The sequence below is a fragment of the Micromys minutus genome, assembly GCF_963924665.1.
Source record: "Micromys minutus genome assembly, chromosome: 1".
NCBI classification, from domain to species: Eukaryota; Metazoa; Chordata; class Mammalia; order Rodentia; family Muridae; genus Micromys; species Micromys minutus.
The window spans coordinates 208,483,042-208,499,797 of NC_137969.1; positions in this window are offsets into that span (position 1 = coordinate 208,483,042).

Sequence of the window (16,756 nt, forward strand, 5' to 3'; positions counted from 1 at the left end):
GTGTTTTGTTCAGAAAATTTTCTCCTGTGCCTATGTGTTCTAAGGTTTTCCCTATTTTCTCATCTAATAGTTTCAGTGTATGTGGTTTAATGTGGAAAACTTTGATCCACTTACACTTGAGCTTTACACAAGGAAATAAGAAAGGGTCTATTTTCATTCTTTTGCATGCTTAGTGCCAGTTGGACCAGCACCATTTTTTGAATAGGCTGTCCTTTTTCCATTGAATGTTTATGGCTCCTTTGTCAAAAATCAGGTGACCATATACGTGAGGGCTCATTTTTGGATCTTCTATTCTATTCCATTGATCCACGTCCCTATTTCAGTAACAGTACCATGTAGTTTTCAGCACAATTGCCTGGCAATATAGCTTGAGGTCACGGATAGTTATTCCCGAAGATGTTTTTTTTTTTTTTTTTTTTTTTTTTTTTTTTTTTTTTTTTTTTCTTATGAAAGAAAGCATTTAATTGAAGGCCTGCATACAGTTTCAGAGGGTGGGGTCATGGCCATTATGGTATGGGGCATGGCGGCAGGCAGGTAGGTACAGGACTGGAACAGTAGCTGAGAGCAGGCATAGAGGGAGACCAAGGGTCTTGTGTGGACTTTTGAAACTTCAAAGCTCATTCTCAGTGACAGACCTCCTACAACAGGGTCACACTTTTTTTTTTTTTTTTAAAGATTTGTTTGTTTATTTTATGAGTACACTGTAGCTGTCTTCAGACACACCAGAAGAGGGCAACAGATCCCATTACAGATAGTTGTGAGCCACCATGTGGGTGCTGGGAATTGAACTCAGGACCTCTGGAAGACCAGTCAGTGCTCTTAACCCCTGAGCAATCTCTCCAGCCCCAGGGTCACACTTCTTTTTTTTTTTTTTTTTTTTTTCAGCAACATATAAAACATTTATTCCTTATTACATGAGACACACTCTTGAAAGACAAGACAAACTCAGCCTTCAAAGATACCAGAGTGATTCAGCATACATACAACAATAAAAACAAAAAGTAACCTTCTACCTACCAAGTGATACAATATAGGAATTTGACAAAATATACCTATTTATAACCTCTTAACATAGCTATAACAGGAATTTTACTTTCTTTTTTTTTTTTTTTTTTTTTTTTTTTTGTCTTCAAAACAAGATTTTTTTTTTTTAACATGAAAATACATGGAAAATACATTGGTCTCTTATCTGTTACAAATAAGACTCAAATTATTAATCATAACAAGAAGTGTTTCTTGAGATATTTCCATCTACACAAAAGACTAACAGCTTATTATTTTTTTTAAAGATTTTAAACATTTTTTGCTTAAAATTATACATTTTTGTCAGTACTGTTTTTTCAGACATTAAAATAAATTTTACATAAAACCATGTGAATATGTTTTTTAGTCAGTACTTGATTTTTTTCAAGGGCTTGACAGTATGCATTGAAAACATACTAGTTGCAATAAGCGTAAAGTACATGCAAAACAAAACGCAACATGGAAATAGTCAAAGTCTTCTTGTTTTGTGAATATATGTATAGTTTTTGTTTTCTTTATTTCTTGAACTTCATACAGTCTGTGAGTTGTTTCTGGGGGAGTGCAAGCCCCTGGGGTTAGCATCCCACTATCAGTGACTGCATATTATGTCTGTTCTTTTGTGACTGGGTTATCTCACTCAGGATGATCTTCTCTAGATGCAGCCATTTTCTTAAGTATTTGGTTAAGTCATTGTTTCTGGTGGCTGAGTAGTATTCCATTGTGTATAAGTACCAAAATTTTTGTATCCATTCGTCTTCTGAAGGACATCTGGGTTCCTTCCAGCTTCTGGCTATTATAAATAGAGCCGCTATGAACATTGTGGTGCATATATCTTTGTTGTGTATTAAAGTGTCTCTGGGGTATATGCCCAGAAGTGGAATAGCTGGGTCTTCAGGTAGTACTATATCTAATTTTTTGAGGTATCGCCAGACAGATTTCCAGAGTGGTTGTATTAGCTTGCAACCCCACCAACAGTGAAGAAGTGTTCCTCTTTCTCAGCAGCCTCGCCAGCATCTGCTGTAATCTGAGTTTTGGATCTTGGCCAATCTGACTGGTGTGAGGTGGAATCTTAGGGTTGTTTTGATTTGCATTTCCCTGATGGCTAAGGATTTCGAGCACTTCCTCAGATGTTTCTCTGCCATTCGGTGTTCCTCAACTGAAAATGATTTGTTTAGCTCTGTACCCCATTTTTTAATAGGGTTATTTGATTCTCTGGTGTCTAGCTTTTTGAGTTTTTTGTACACCTTGGATATTAGGCCTCTATCTGATGTGGTGTTGGTAAAGATCTTTTCCCATTCTGTTGGTTGCCGTTTTGTTTTCTTGACGATGTCTTTAGCCTTACAGAAACTTTGCAATCTCATTAAGTCCCATTTGTTAATCTTTGACCTTAGAGCTTGAGCCATTGGTGTTTTGTTCAGGAAATTTAATCCTGTGCCTATGTGTTCTAAGGTTTTCCCTACTTTCTCATCTAATAGTTCCAGTGTATCTGGTTTAATGTGCAGATCTTTAATCCCCTTACACTTGAGCTTTGTACAATGAGATAAGAACGGGTCTATTTTCATTCTTTTGCATGTTGAGTGCCAGTTGGACCAGCATCATTTGTTGAATAGGCTGTCCTTTTTCCATTGAATGTTTACTGCTCCTTTGTCAAAAATCAGGTGACCATATACATGAGGGCTTATTTCTGGATCTTCTATTCTATTCCATTGATCCACTTGCCTATTTCTGTGCCAGTACCATGCAGTTTTCAGCACAATTGCCTTGTAATATAGCTTGAGGTCAGGGATAGGGATTCCCGCAGATGTTATTTTGTTGTTGAGGATGGATTTCGCTATTCTAGGTCTTTTGTTATTCCATATGAAATTGCACATTGATCTTTCCAATTCCATGAAGAACTGGGTTGGAATTTTGATGGGGATTGCATTGAATCTGTAGATTGCGTTTGGTAGGATGGCCATTTTTAAGATGTTGATCTTTCCAATCCATGAGCATGGGAGATCTTTCCATTTTCTGAGATCCTCCTCAATTTCTTTCTTTAGAGGTTTGAAGTTCTTATCATACAGGTCCTTCACTTGCTTAATTAGAGTCACACAAAGGTATTTCATAGTTTTTGTGACGAGTGTGAAGGGTACCTTTTCCCTAATTTCTTTCTCCACATGTTTGTCCTTTGAGTATAGGAAGGCTACTGATTTGTTTGAGTTAATTTTGTATCCGGTCACTTTGCTGAACTTGTTTATCAGATGTAGGAGTTCTCTGGTGGAATTTTTGGGGTCACTCAAGTACACTATCATGTCATCGGCAAAGAGTGATGTTTTTATCTCTTCCTTTCCGATTTGTATCCCCTTGATCTCCTTTTGCTGTCTAATTGCTCCAGCCAGGACTTCCAGTACTATGTTGAATAGGTAGGGAGAGAGTGGGCAGCCTTGTCGAGTCCCTGATTTTAGTGAGATTGCTTCAAGTTTCTGGCCATTAAGTTTGATGTTGACTGTTGGTTTGCTGTATATTGCTTTTATTATGTTTAAATATGGGCCTTGGATTCCTGTTCTTTCCAGGACTTTTAACATGAAGGGGTGTTGGATTTTGTCGAATGCTTTCCTAGCATCCAGTTAGATGACCATGTAATTTTGTTCTTTGAGTTTGTTTATATGGTGGATTACATTGATAGATTTCCTTATATTAAACCATCCCTGCATCCCAGGGATGATGCCTACTTGGTCATGGTGAATGATCAATTTGATGTGTTCTTGGATTCGGTTTGCAAGGATTTTGTTGAGTATTTTTGCATCAATGTTCATAAGTGAGATTTGTCTGAAGTTCTCTTTCTGTGTAGGGTGTTTGTGTGGTTTAGGAACGAGGGTGTTGCCAGGTTGTCTTGGTTTCATTGGCATATACTCTTTTGCTTTCCTCTTGCCATCTTGTTGTCCTTGATATGTTTTTGCCTTTCCCTTGTATTTGGTCTGTGTCTCCGGATCTCCACTAGTCCAGGTGTTGGATGGTCCACGCCCTGTTCTGCACCCCAAATTGCCAGGTGGGAACAGAGATTCCAGTTCTGTGTTCCTGGTATCTGGATCAGGCAGGGCAGAGGCATGCTTTCCCTGTGCACTTGGCAGAGATCTCTCTGCTCCCTGGCTGCCCAGATCCTTTACTCAGCAGTCTTTAAACCTTTGGGACCTGCTTGTCCAGGTGACAGATGGGCCGAGCCCTGTTCTGCGCCCCAAAGTTGCCCGGTGGAAACAGAGGTTCCTATGCTGTTTTCCTGATCCCTGGGTCAGGCAGGGCAGGGACACGATTTCTGTTTGCACTCAGCAGAGATCTCTCTTGTCTCTGGCTGCCCAGATCTCCTTCTCACCAGTCTTATTTCCAATTTCTAAAAAAAAAAAAAAAATGTTATTTAGGATGGATCATTAACAAATTCACTTAAAACAGACCAAAATCCCTTATTAGAATGACATTGTATCTCCCCCCTTTCATTTTCTGCAATCCACAGTGAAAGATAAGTACAATTACTAGTTGTAATAAAGAATACATACATATTTTCAAACACAAGATATCAGTAATTAAGATATAATAGTGTTAGCAAAGCAGTTTTCTCAACCATTTAACATCTGTGTTCTTTGAGTGACTGACATGTTGTTTTCCTGCATCATCCAACCATGAATTTATCCTCCTTTTTCCTGTTCAAATAGAGTGACAACAGATGAGATGGAATTGAATACAATTTTAGGAATGCAAAATAGAAATGACAGGTGTTATATGGCCGTTTTTTATTTGAAAACGTTACACAAATGGCCTTGCATTTCAAGCAGTTTTATAATGAGTTAAAGTTAACATCCATCACTCTGTTAAATCACTAAATAATAAATTAATAGTATAGAGGAAAAGGAAGATAAAACTTTGAATTAGAGAAAACAAATTCACCTTAGAGAGAAAAGAAAAATAAGTCATTGTATACCTATTTAGAATTTTATAATAATCTTTTCTTAAGGGTCATCCTTGCCTAATATTTCTTAAGATAGCCTAATCTACAAGGTGACTTCTAGGTCAGTCTGGTCTAAAGAGTATGTTCTAGGACAGCCAGGTCTCCACAAGGAAATCCTGACTCAAAAAAAAAATTATTTTGTAACAAGTCAAATGATTCAAGCTGAATTCTAGTGGATTTCTTTTATTGAAAGCATCAGTAGTACATAATTGAAACAACATTATTTTACATAAAACATGTTTGTTATTACATAATGATTAATTCAAAGATTAAAACATATTTTATTCATTTTATGAAACTGATATCATTTAATTACTTAAAATAGGAAATTACATTTAGACATAAAACCTATTTCATGACTGAAGACACAAAATTCGATGCAAAGTGACTTTTGCTGGATATAGTAACTTGGGCTGGGATTTGTGTTCTCTTAGGTTCTGTACATCAGTCCTGTATCTTCTAGTTTTATTAGTCTCTGTTGAAAACTGTGTTGTAATACTGATTGGTCAGTCTTTATATTACTTGTCTGTTTTCTTTTACTGCTTTTATTGTTTTTTTTTGTTGTTGTTTTGAGCATTTGTTGTTTTGCCTATTATGTGTCAGAAAGAATTTCTTTTCTGGTCCATTTTATTTTGGGTTTGGTAGGATCTGTTATGTTTGTGTTATCTCATTCCTTTGGTTATGGAAGTTTTATTTTATAATTTTGATGATGATATTTACTGTGCCATTTAGTTATGAGTCATTGCTCTCTTCTAAACCTATTAACCTTAGGTTTGGTCTTCTCATTGTATCCTGGATTTCCTGTATTTTTTGGCTTAGAATCTTTTTGCTTTTTGTATTTTCTCTGACTGTTGTGTCAATGATTACTATGGTATCCTCTGCTTCTGGGATTCTCTCTTCCATCTCTTGTATTCTATTGGTGATGCTTGCCTTTCCTAGGTTTTTCAACTTCAGGGTCATCTTCTTTTATGATTTCTTCATTGTTTCTATTTCTGTTTTGAGTTAATTCATATACATGTTAGTGCTTTTCTTTATCTCTTTTAGTGATTTTTGTGTTTCCTCTATAAGGGCTTCATTTTGTTTTTGTGTGTTCTCATAGCTTTCCTGTTCTTCTTTAAGTGTTTTATTTATGTGCTTCCTGAGGATCTCCATCATCATCATGAGGTATGATGATTTTAAGTCTGAATCGTGTTTCTCTGTTGAATTGGGATATCTACTACTTGCCCTGTTGGGAGAAGTAGGTTCTTATGTTGGCAGGTTGTCTAGGTTTCTGTTTTTTTAGTCTTGCACTTTTTTCTGGCCATCTTGTTATTGGTGATACTAGGTGGTCCTCTTGTTTCTTATTGGAGCATATATCTCCTGTGGGTCTCCAGAGGGAGATTGTTTATTGGTGTTTGGTTCTCTGGGTAGGCTGTGACTTCCAAAGGTTGTACCCAGTGCCAATGCTACTGGGTCCGTTCTGCCCTTGTGTAGATGTGTCTGTTTCCAGGCAACACCATCTCCCTACACGCTGATAGTTCTGGGGGAGGTCTTCTCCCTAGATAGACAGTTAGGAGGGAATGTGGACACTCCCCTGTGCTCAGAAGTGAGAGTCCTCCTGTGGCTCTTCCAGGTGCCCATTACGTGTGGGTAGGCTGTCAGTCCTGATGATACTAGGTTGACTTGGACCTTGGGCTAGAAGTCTGTGCTCCCAGGCAGTACCTCCACCTGTGCTCTGTGAGTTCAGGGTGACCTCTTCCTGGATAGACTGTGGTGCATCTTCCTGCATATTCCCAGGGAGCTCATTTCACTGCTGGGAGGTCGCCAGCCCTGATGGTCATGTGCCTGATCTGTCTGTGTCTCTGGGCTGGAATGAAGGATTTACCAGTTCCATGCCAGACTGCACTGTGATCCCTGTGTCCTGAGAGTTCCTGGACGTCCTCTATGTGGGCTCAGTGTAGAGAGTGCTCCTGTTTCTCCCCTGGGTGCTCAGCTCTCTGAGTCCAGTCCAGGTGTTAGTGTGCCTCATATGTCTGTGGCTCTGGGTCAAGATCAACTTAAGTCTTAATATTCTAAACTGTACACAAAATTTAGCACACTGACCATTTTTACATTTTTCCATATTGAGTACTATCAATAACAAAAACTCATGAAGTTATAGACATAATTTTAATTATGTTACTATCATTCATCAAATATGTTTAAAAATGTTGAATTTTTAAAATTTTCATGATGTTTATTATATAAAGTGTTCAAATTTTAATGGAGATATTTTTAATACAAGAGAAATATTTCAAGTAATATCTGTGATTATTTTGTTACATATATATATTTTAAGCTTAATTGGGTGCAGCACATATTCCAAATTAAAAACTGTTTCACTGACACTGTGTAAATACAGTTTCAATACTTGGGTACACAATATATATCTGCCTCCTCTAATTTGACAATTAAAGCTTTTAGTAAACATAACCATGTTAGAACAATATCTTGAATAATTCAAGATAAGGATTAATGTAAACATGCTGAAGTGACAGTATAAGGAAAAAGAATACATGGGTTTCCTGTCTAAAATCTTCATAATCCACAAGTTGGTTATCATGTTAAGTCTAAAAGAAATATGTTTATAAATAGAAATAAATCTGTTGTAGAAAACTAAATTGCTATGGGTACATGAAAATAAAAACATTCAAGCAGCAGACATAGAAAGGTATCCACTTTGAACACAAAATCATGTTCTTATGAAGACTGTTCAATGACTTATTCTTGGATGCACATGCAGATCCAAGGACAGCAGGTGAAAATTATATTGGCCTAAAGTCTGCAACTATAACATTTCATTGACTACTTGAAAATGTTTGACCTTTAGAGATAGAACACTAATGTGCAAAAAGTTAAATTAAAAATGAAATAGGAGCAAAAATAAACTGAACAGAGATTTTATTGCTCACAAGTCTTGAGTAAGAGAGATGTCATAGTATAATATTATGAAACATAACAGAGTCTGACAAGGTGTGAGATTAGAGAAGAGCATTATTATCAGAGTTGAAAGGTAAGTGAAATTTGAAATGTGAGGACTAATGTGAATATCACACATCTATACCTTTTTTCAGGAGGATTAAATAACACTATGTTCATGAGTCTCATGAAAAATTAATATTTATTGTTATAATTGAGTTGACACTCTAAAGAAAAATAGACACATTTGAAGGTAGAGGACTTAGAAAATGTTGATGTTAAAATAATATTTTTATTTTTTCAATTTGTGACACGTGATATTATTTTATTTGCTCATTTTAAATATATGTACATAATAGAAAGACCCTAACATTCAAGAAGAGCAAATTTCCCTCTTAAATTTTATCTTGAGTCATAAGTTATTAAGTTTCTCATGCTGGCAAAAAAAACTGAGATTGTTGTGTGTTGGAGTCCCAAGTAGCTGAAATCACAATTATGTGCTGCTCTACTGAATACCTGATGTTTTATACCATATAATAATAATGAGAAATAAATGTACCTCTTATCTAAATATTTATTAATGTATACATGCTTTCATATTTGACAAATTCAATATGAATATTGTCTCATGCTTCTATCTCCCTCATAATAAAGTATGTCTAGGATTTTATTAAATGATATTTGATTATGGTTACTTAAGATTATTTTGACTAATATAACTTTTGGTGTCAAGTGTTTTATAGATGGCAGAACCAATTGTAAGTAAGTAATTCTATAAAATTTTTAACTCTTAGATATCACTGTTGCCTGCACTGATAGACAACTGAGTGACTGTTTTAAAAGTTGTAGTTTCAACTATTACACTAAAAAAATGAAAGTAATTATTTGGTATTGTAATTTCAGTAAAGTTCATTGAAATTGACACTCTATTGACAATATTAGGAGTGCTGTATTTCAGTGCTGAGGAATGGATTTTGGTGGTTTATTTTGTCTGTTATTGGGAGTCATTTTCTTCTAATGGGTTGCCTTGTCTAGTCTTTAAATGACAGCTTTGCCTTGTCGTATTTCCTAGTATTTGACACTGCCACTCTTTTATGAAGTGGAAAGACAGGAGAAGGGATCTGAACAGTGTGGAGGTGGGGATATAGCTCTAAGGAGTAAAATGAGAAAACCTGTTTGGAATGTATCATATGAGAGAAGAATCAATTTTCAATTATCAAAAAAGTAAAATATATCTAATAATATATTCACAGCCTTGGGTTTGATTTATTGAGTTTCAGAAACAGGGACATCTAGATGATATGAAGGTGCACATTTGTAATTACAATACTCAGAAGGATGAATGGCAAATGCAGGGATTCAAAATAGTCTGTGCTAAATATTAAGAGCAAGTTTTAACTACAAACAAACAAACAAAAATTTGGGATCATATATATATATATATATATATATATATATATATATATATATATATATATCCTAAAATAATTTAAAACTTGCAGCTTTCAGGAAATAACCCATACCTTATAAGTTTCTTTCTTATATTTAACTGTGTGACCTCAGTCAGATTTATCATAATCCTGGACATTTCTTAGAAGTGATTTCATTCTTGCTCATTGTCCACAAACTTGGACAAGTTTGACAACTTCATCACAGTTAATTTCTTAGATTTTGTCTACTTATATTAATACTGTGTTGTAGATGTTATGAGGCCACAGAGCCCCCCTTACTTCATTTAATGAACTCCAGACTGTGTCCTTCTCATTAATACAGTAAATAAGAAGCAATTATTATTTCCAATATTTACTCGCACAAATAAACAGGTCATTTAACCAGAAAATGAAGTAGTGAACCAAATGGATTTAAAAGATATATATATATATATATATATATATATATATATATAGAGAGAGAGAGAGAGAGAGAGAGAGAAATATAGATATAGATAGATATGTATGTGTAACATTTAACCTCAACACAAGAGAATATATCTTCACAGCACCTCATAGAACATTCTCCAATATTGACCATATAATCAGACACAAAACAAGCCTGGACAGATACAAGAAGATTGAAATAGCCCCATGCATTCTCTATCAGATCACCATGAACTAGTGCTGGTCATCAATAACAACAAAAACAGAAAGCCCACTTATACATGGAAACTCAATGACATTCTAATCAATGATAACTTGGTCAGGGAAAAAATAAAGAAAGTAACCACTTAACAGATTCAATGACAATGATGACATAGCATACTCAACTTATGGGATACAATGAAAGCAGTATTAAGAGGAAAATTTGTAGCTAACCATCAGACTGAACAGGAGGACCCCAATGAAGGAGCTAGAGCAAGGACTGAAGGAGCTGACAGGGTATGCAAGCTTATTGGAAAAACAAAATTATAAACTAAACCACCACAGCTCCCAGAGATTAAAACACCAACCAATGAGTTTGCACAGAGAGACCCATGCCCCAGATGCATATGCAGCAGAGAATAACATTCTCTTGCATCAATGGGAGGAAAGGTAATTGGTCCAATCAAGACTCTTTTCCCAGTGTAGGGGAATGTCAATATGCTGAGGTGGAAGAGGGTGTTTGGGAGAGGGAAAACCCTCATGGAGGCAATGGGAGAGGGAGGGGGATAAAGTTGGGGTAAGGGAATAACATCTAAAATGTTAATGCAGAGAATATCCAGTAAAAATTAAAAAAACAAAACTGGAAAATGCATAGCACTAACTGCCTTGATAAAGAAATTAAAGAGATATCATTCAGGCTACTTAACAGCACATCTGAAAACTTTAGAGCAGAAAGAAGCAAACACATACCCAGAGGAGTATATGGCAGGAAATTGTCACACTCAAGGCTGAAATCAATCACTTAGAAGCTAAGAGAACAATAAAAAGAATCAATAAAATCACAGGCTGAGTCTTTGAAAGAGTTTAGTACAATTTCTTGTATATGGCAGTAAAATTGTTCTGCTTTATACCATTGTGTTATGTACATGTAATTATATATTTGTTTAAATTTGTGAAATATATCAGAATTAAAACTGCAGAAGTTTTTCATCTCTCTGTAACAATGTCTGAGCCTTAGTTAAGGAGATGTTGTATACATTTTTCTGTTAGAACTCGGCTCCATATGTCTGTGGTTTAATTAGTGGCTGCTTTCTTTAAGGGTTCCATTTATTACCAAGAGAAGTTACTTTGATGATAAGATAAAACAAATACTCTTCCCCAGGCAAAAGCACACGAGTTGGTTATCACATCACAAATGAACATCCCTGAAATCTTTTGTACAAGTAACCTTATAAGGATTGAATAGGTTGTATTTATGTACACGAAAACAAAAATCATGGATTTAAAAAATATGAAGAAAGAGTATATCAGAGGTTTTGAAGGGAGGAAAGGAAAAGAAGTGCTATAATTATATTGTATTCTCAAAAAGTAAAAAGAATTAAAAATCAAAATACTAAGCCTAATGTAAAGCAAGGACTCTGATAATTATATGTTAACATAGGGTCATTGAATTTTATAATGAAGCAACCATGCAGGACACTTAGGCACAAAACATAAGTATATTTAAGAACACTATCGCTTTTAATAAATTTTGTGTTGAAACTAAATTTAATTAAAAATGAAATACATTTTAAATAAATCAGAATATGGCTTATGTGCAAATTGAAAACTCAGCACTGTTTGAATCTATTATACAAGTATACACATACAAAGATTGAGGAAATGGACAGTGGGTGAAATTGCTCTTAGAGACACAAAATGTATAATATAAATAGTTGCCCATAAATACAGAAAAGGCTTTGGTTATAGTTGCTCCCATTGACAGTTATTTTTTTTAATGTTCTAGATTTATTTTAAATAATCATTTTCCAAGTTTGGGTGTGTTACCAAGTTGCTGCATATGCACCTCTGTTTTGAATTAGGCTAGTAATTTCTCCTATTGGTTGAACTTTTGTAATCTGTACAGTGTGTGCCCACACATTTAAAACCACATAAGCTATGTAGAGTGCACACTTTTTTTTAACGACTTTATTTTACAAAACAAAGATAAATGTACAGATTTTAAACATTTTTGCTTAAAATTATACATTTTTGTCAGTACTGTTTTTTCAGACATTGAAATAATTTTTACATAAAACCATGTGAATATATTTTTTTAGTCAGTACTTGATTTTTTTCAAGGGCTTGACAGTATGCATTGAAAACCTAATAGTTACAATAAGCGTAAAGTACATGCAAAACAAAACGCAACATGGAAATAGTCAAAGTCTTCTTGTTTTGTAAATATTCAACATAGTACTTGAAGTCCTGGCTGGAGCTATTAGACAGCAAAAGGAGATCAAGGGGATACAAATCGGAAAGGAAGAGATAAAAACATCACTCTTTGCCGATGACATGATAGTGTACTTGAGTGACCCCAAAAATTCCACCAGAGAACTCCTATAGCTGATAAACAAGTTCAGCAAAGTGGCTGGATACAAAATTAACTCAAACAAATCAGTAGCCTTCCTGTACTCAAAGGACAAACATGTGGAGAAAGAAACTAGGGAAAACGTACCCTTCACAATCGTCAGAAAACCTATGAAATACCTTGGTGTGACTCTAACTAAGCAAGTGAAGGACCTGTATGACAAGAACTTCAAACCTCTAAAAAAAGAAATTGAGGAGGATCTCAGGAAATGGAAAGATCTCCCATGCTCATGGATTGGAAAAATCAACATCTTAAAAATGGCCATCCTACCAAAAGCAATATACAGATTCAATGCAATCCCCATCAAAATTCCAACCCAGTTCTTCATGCAATTGGAAAGATCAATGTGCAATTTCATATGGAATAACAAAAGACCTAGAATAGCTAAATCCATCTTCAACAACAAGAAAACATCTGTGGGAATCACTATCCCTGACCTCAAGCTATATTACAAGGCAATTATGCTGAAAACTGCATGGTACTGGTACAGAAATAGGCATGTGGATCAATGAAATAGTGACAGTTATTTTTAAGATTTATTTAATTGTAAATTTTATTTTGTTAACATTCTTTCCTCCAAGAATGGATTGTTTCTAGTCTGCACCTTCTGAAAGTTAGCTATTTGTGCATTCTTTACTGAGGCATCATTGCTTCATGAAGAACATCATTATCTCATCAGAATACACAGTTCTACATATGATGGAACCCAAAATTCCATATTTTATAAAGCATTGTTCAGCAGAGAGCAAAAACCAGTTGACATGACATCTTACTCACAGGATAATCTTTAATCAATATGATTTATGCTTATTGTAATGAATAATAACAGCTTTGAATTTTATTTATGTTATGTAGTACTAACTACACTATTGGTATTTAATACATAGAATGAATTATTCTTTTAAGAGTTCATGTATGACAATAGTGTTCAGGTTTCCTCTAATGATTATATCTAGAATCAAAAGACAAAGCAGATCTATCACTTACTAAAGTAACAAAGATCTCTACTAAGCAGACTAAGTCTTGATAAGTAGACTTCACTAGTAGTATTAGATCATCTTAATTCACACAAATCTCCATTACCAGTTATTTTTATGTGTGGAAAAAAAAGACACCTTTTTTTTTTTCAGAGAATTTTGTTGACATGTTGCCTTTAAAGATTTAATTCATTTTAAATTATTGGATTTTTATGTTATTTTATGCATGTTTTGCCATCATTTATGTTTATGTATCATGTGAATGCCTGGTGACCTTGACTTGGATGTCAGAAGAGGAACCCATGTAAATATAGTTACATATAATTTTAGGATAGTATGTGAGTGCTAGAAATAAGATCCAGGTCTTTTGGGAGAACATCCAGTCCTTTTAATCAGAACAATATAGCTCATGTTTATTTGCTAAAATAAAAAAAATAGATAAACATATAAACAACCATCAAGACATTGAATTTTAGATAAAGTGTATTCTAATATTTAAACTTCCAGACAATTATTGTTTTCATATGAAAAAGTGATCAATGTTAATATGTTCTCATTAAATCGGTAATTAGTAAAATATCAGTGAGTTTTGATCTTTTATTTGTCTACTATTTATTTTGTATACATGTATACATGAATACCTGAGCCACAGTACACTGTGGAGAAGAAAGACCAACTTTCAGGAGTCAGCTTTATACTACTAGCATGTAGGTATACACTATCAAACATTGTTTGTCAGGCTTGGTGGCATGCACCTTGACATACTGACTAACTCCCTGGCATAACCAAAATAGATCTTAAATATTATTTTAACAGGCATCTGAGAAACAATTTGGTTAAATGTTATATTAGTAAAAATAACTAAATATGGAGAGATTTGTAAAAATATTTGCATGCTTTTTAAATAATGTAATTGAAAAGAAAAATAATGCAATTGTTTCTAAAATGAAATAGGAAAATGTTAGTTACAATTAGAAAGTCTGATATTGAATCTTTATCATAACTTAAAAGACATGATATGTTTCTTTCTTAGAATATAATAATGATAGCAAGTCAAACCATATTCTTTTACCTGTATTAAGTTTTAAATAACTAATTATTTTCATGGGTATTAAAGGTATTTTTATTAACAGCAACATCTGGTTCTTAATTATTACACATTTTTAACAAAATTGGAATAATTTTAAAATTTATTAAAATTGAGTAAATGTATACTCTTAAAATAATGTGCAATTTTAAAATTGATTTGGTTTATCTATGGTCATGACTGCGAATAGCAAGAATACCACTGGTTACACAGAATAATGATTATTTGAAAAAATTTATATATTATCTTTGGAATGTGTTTATAAGATATATAACAGGTTAGGAAGAATTAAGCACAAAAATGAAGAGTCAGGCTGTAATTTCCCTGACATTAATGTAGGTATATTTATATTTTTCTTTTATATTTGTTATTTTAGTTTATCCAATGCATTTTTTCTTTTTTTAATTGGATATTCTCTTTATTTATATTTGAGATGTTATTCCCTTTCCCCCAGTCCATAAACTCATAAACATAGCATGCCACTGCCTTTGTGGTGCTGGGATTACAACATGTTTATTTTCATGCTTTTACTAGATGTTTTTCATAATCATATGTAAGAACAAATCTTCTTAAAGTCCCGTTTCATGTAACATGACAGAGACTTTGATTAATAATGTATTATTACATTACTGTTCCTCTGATAATATGTCCTGACAAAGACACAATCATATTTTGGCTCAAAGTTTCAGTTAATGGTCATGATGTTTCTGGAGCCATGGCATCATATACAAATGGAAGACACATATCAAAACAAAACAAAACAAAACAAGACAGAAAACAAAACCAAAACAAACAAAAAACAGTAATACAATATACCAACTAAATTTTTCAGAAATCCTAATACAAAAATGTAGATGTTACCTAGAAAATCTTTGTCTAAAACAACATTAATCTATAATTCATCCTGTGCTGTATTGAAATATAGAACATTTTGGTAATTAGTTCCCTAATTTCCTCATCTGCTTCCTTCTTTTTTTCTTCCTCCTCCTTCTCCTTCTTCCTCATAGTTTTTCTAGGTGTCCTTGAATAAACTGAAGTTCATAATCTTACTGTCTTGGCCTCCCATGTTCTGGGATGACAGGTGTTGGACACCATCCCTAGCTATCTGATAATTTTTTGGAATATATTTCAATGATATATAGGTAAATTTCCTTGGCATATTTTGTTTCAGTGAAGTAATTTGAGAATAGAACATTGCACTCAGAAAATGAACAATTTTAGTTTTACATGCCATTTTTCATTGTACCTTGTATCGTTTGCAAATAGTGAAAACAAGCTCAGAGAGAATATTGAGTCTTTAATCAACTCGAGAATCTTTGCTCTGTGACTCCTTCAGTAAAGTTAAGAGGTAAAAGTGTTAAAATATTTAAACATCTAGCACAAGTGCTTTAAAGTAGCTTATTTTCATTACCTCCTGATAAATTTGTGGCATCTGCAGTAATGTCACTGTCCAACTAAACTGATGTCTTCAAATAAGGGCAGATAAATTGCAGTGGGAACACACTTGATAGAAGCATAATAGTTATTAGTAATTACTCAAGAAAACTTGCTCTTCTTTTAAGAACTGTGTGAGTGCAGCTAAACCACTTCCAGCCAGAAAACATAAGGATCTTAATGAGTAAATTCCAAAACTCTTAAAGTCTCCTCAAATGGACTGGTTAATTTTCTATGTAATTAGCTAATTGCTAAAGAATCTGTTGTTGACTCCTAGGTTACCAACTTTTTCTTTATGTTTCTATCATCCTTTAAATGTACACGTTTTTACTGAAAATCCAAAGATAAAATTTTTCTTCCTGTCAGCATGTTTTAAATTCATACAAAGATTCTCAACTTTTATACTTAAGGTGTAAATACTTCAGAGATACAAACTTTGACTCTTCTAATACTAGTTTTTTGTTTTGTTTTGTTTGTTTTACACTCCACATTTTATTTCCCACCCAGTCCACCTTCTGACTGTTCCACTTCCCATATATTCTCCCCATCACATCCCACTGTTTTTACAAGGATATAATTGCATTTATCTGATCTCCCATAGATTGTTTTTTACATAATATCTGAAGATGATAGTACATTCTTCACAAAGCAATATAACATATTACAAGCTGGTTTCTTTCTCAGTATAATTAAGAGAAGTATATAAACAAACATTGGACAAAAAGTCTTCTAAATAGCAAAAAATTAGGCAGTTCAAAATAAAGACATGGTCTTTAAAATCACTATATATAGTTATAAAATGACTGAGAAAAGTCAAAATTAAAATTTTAA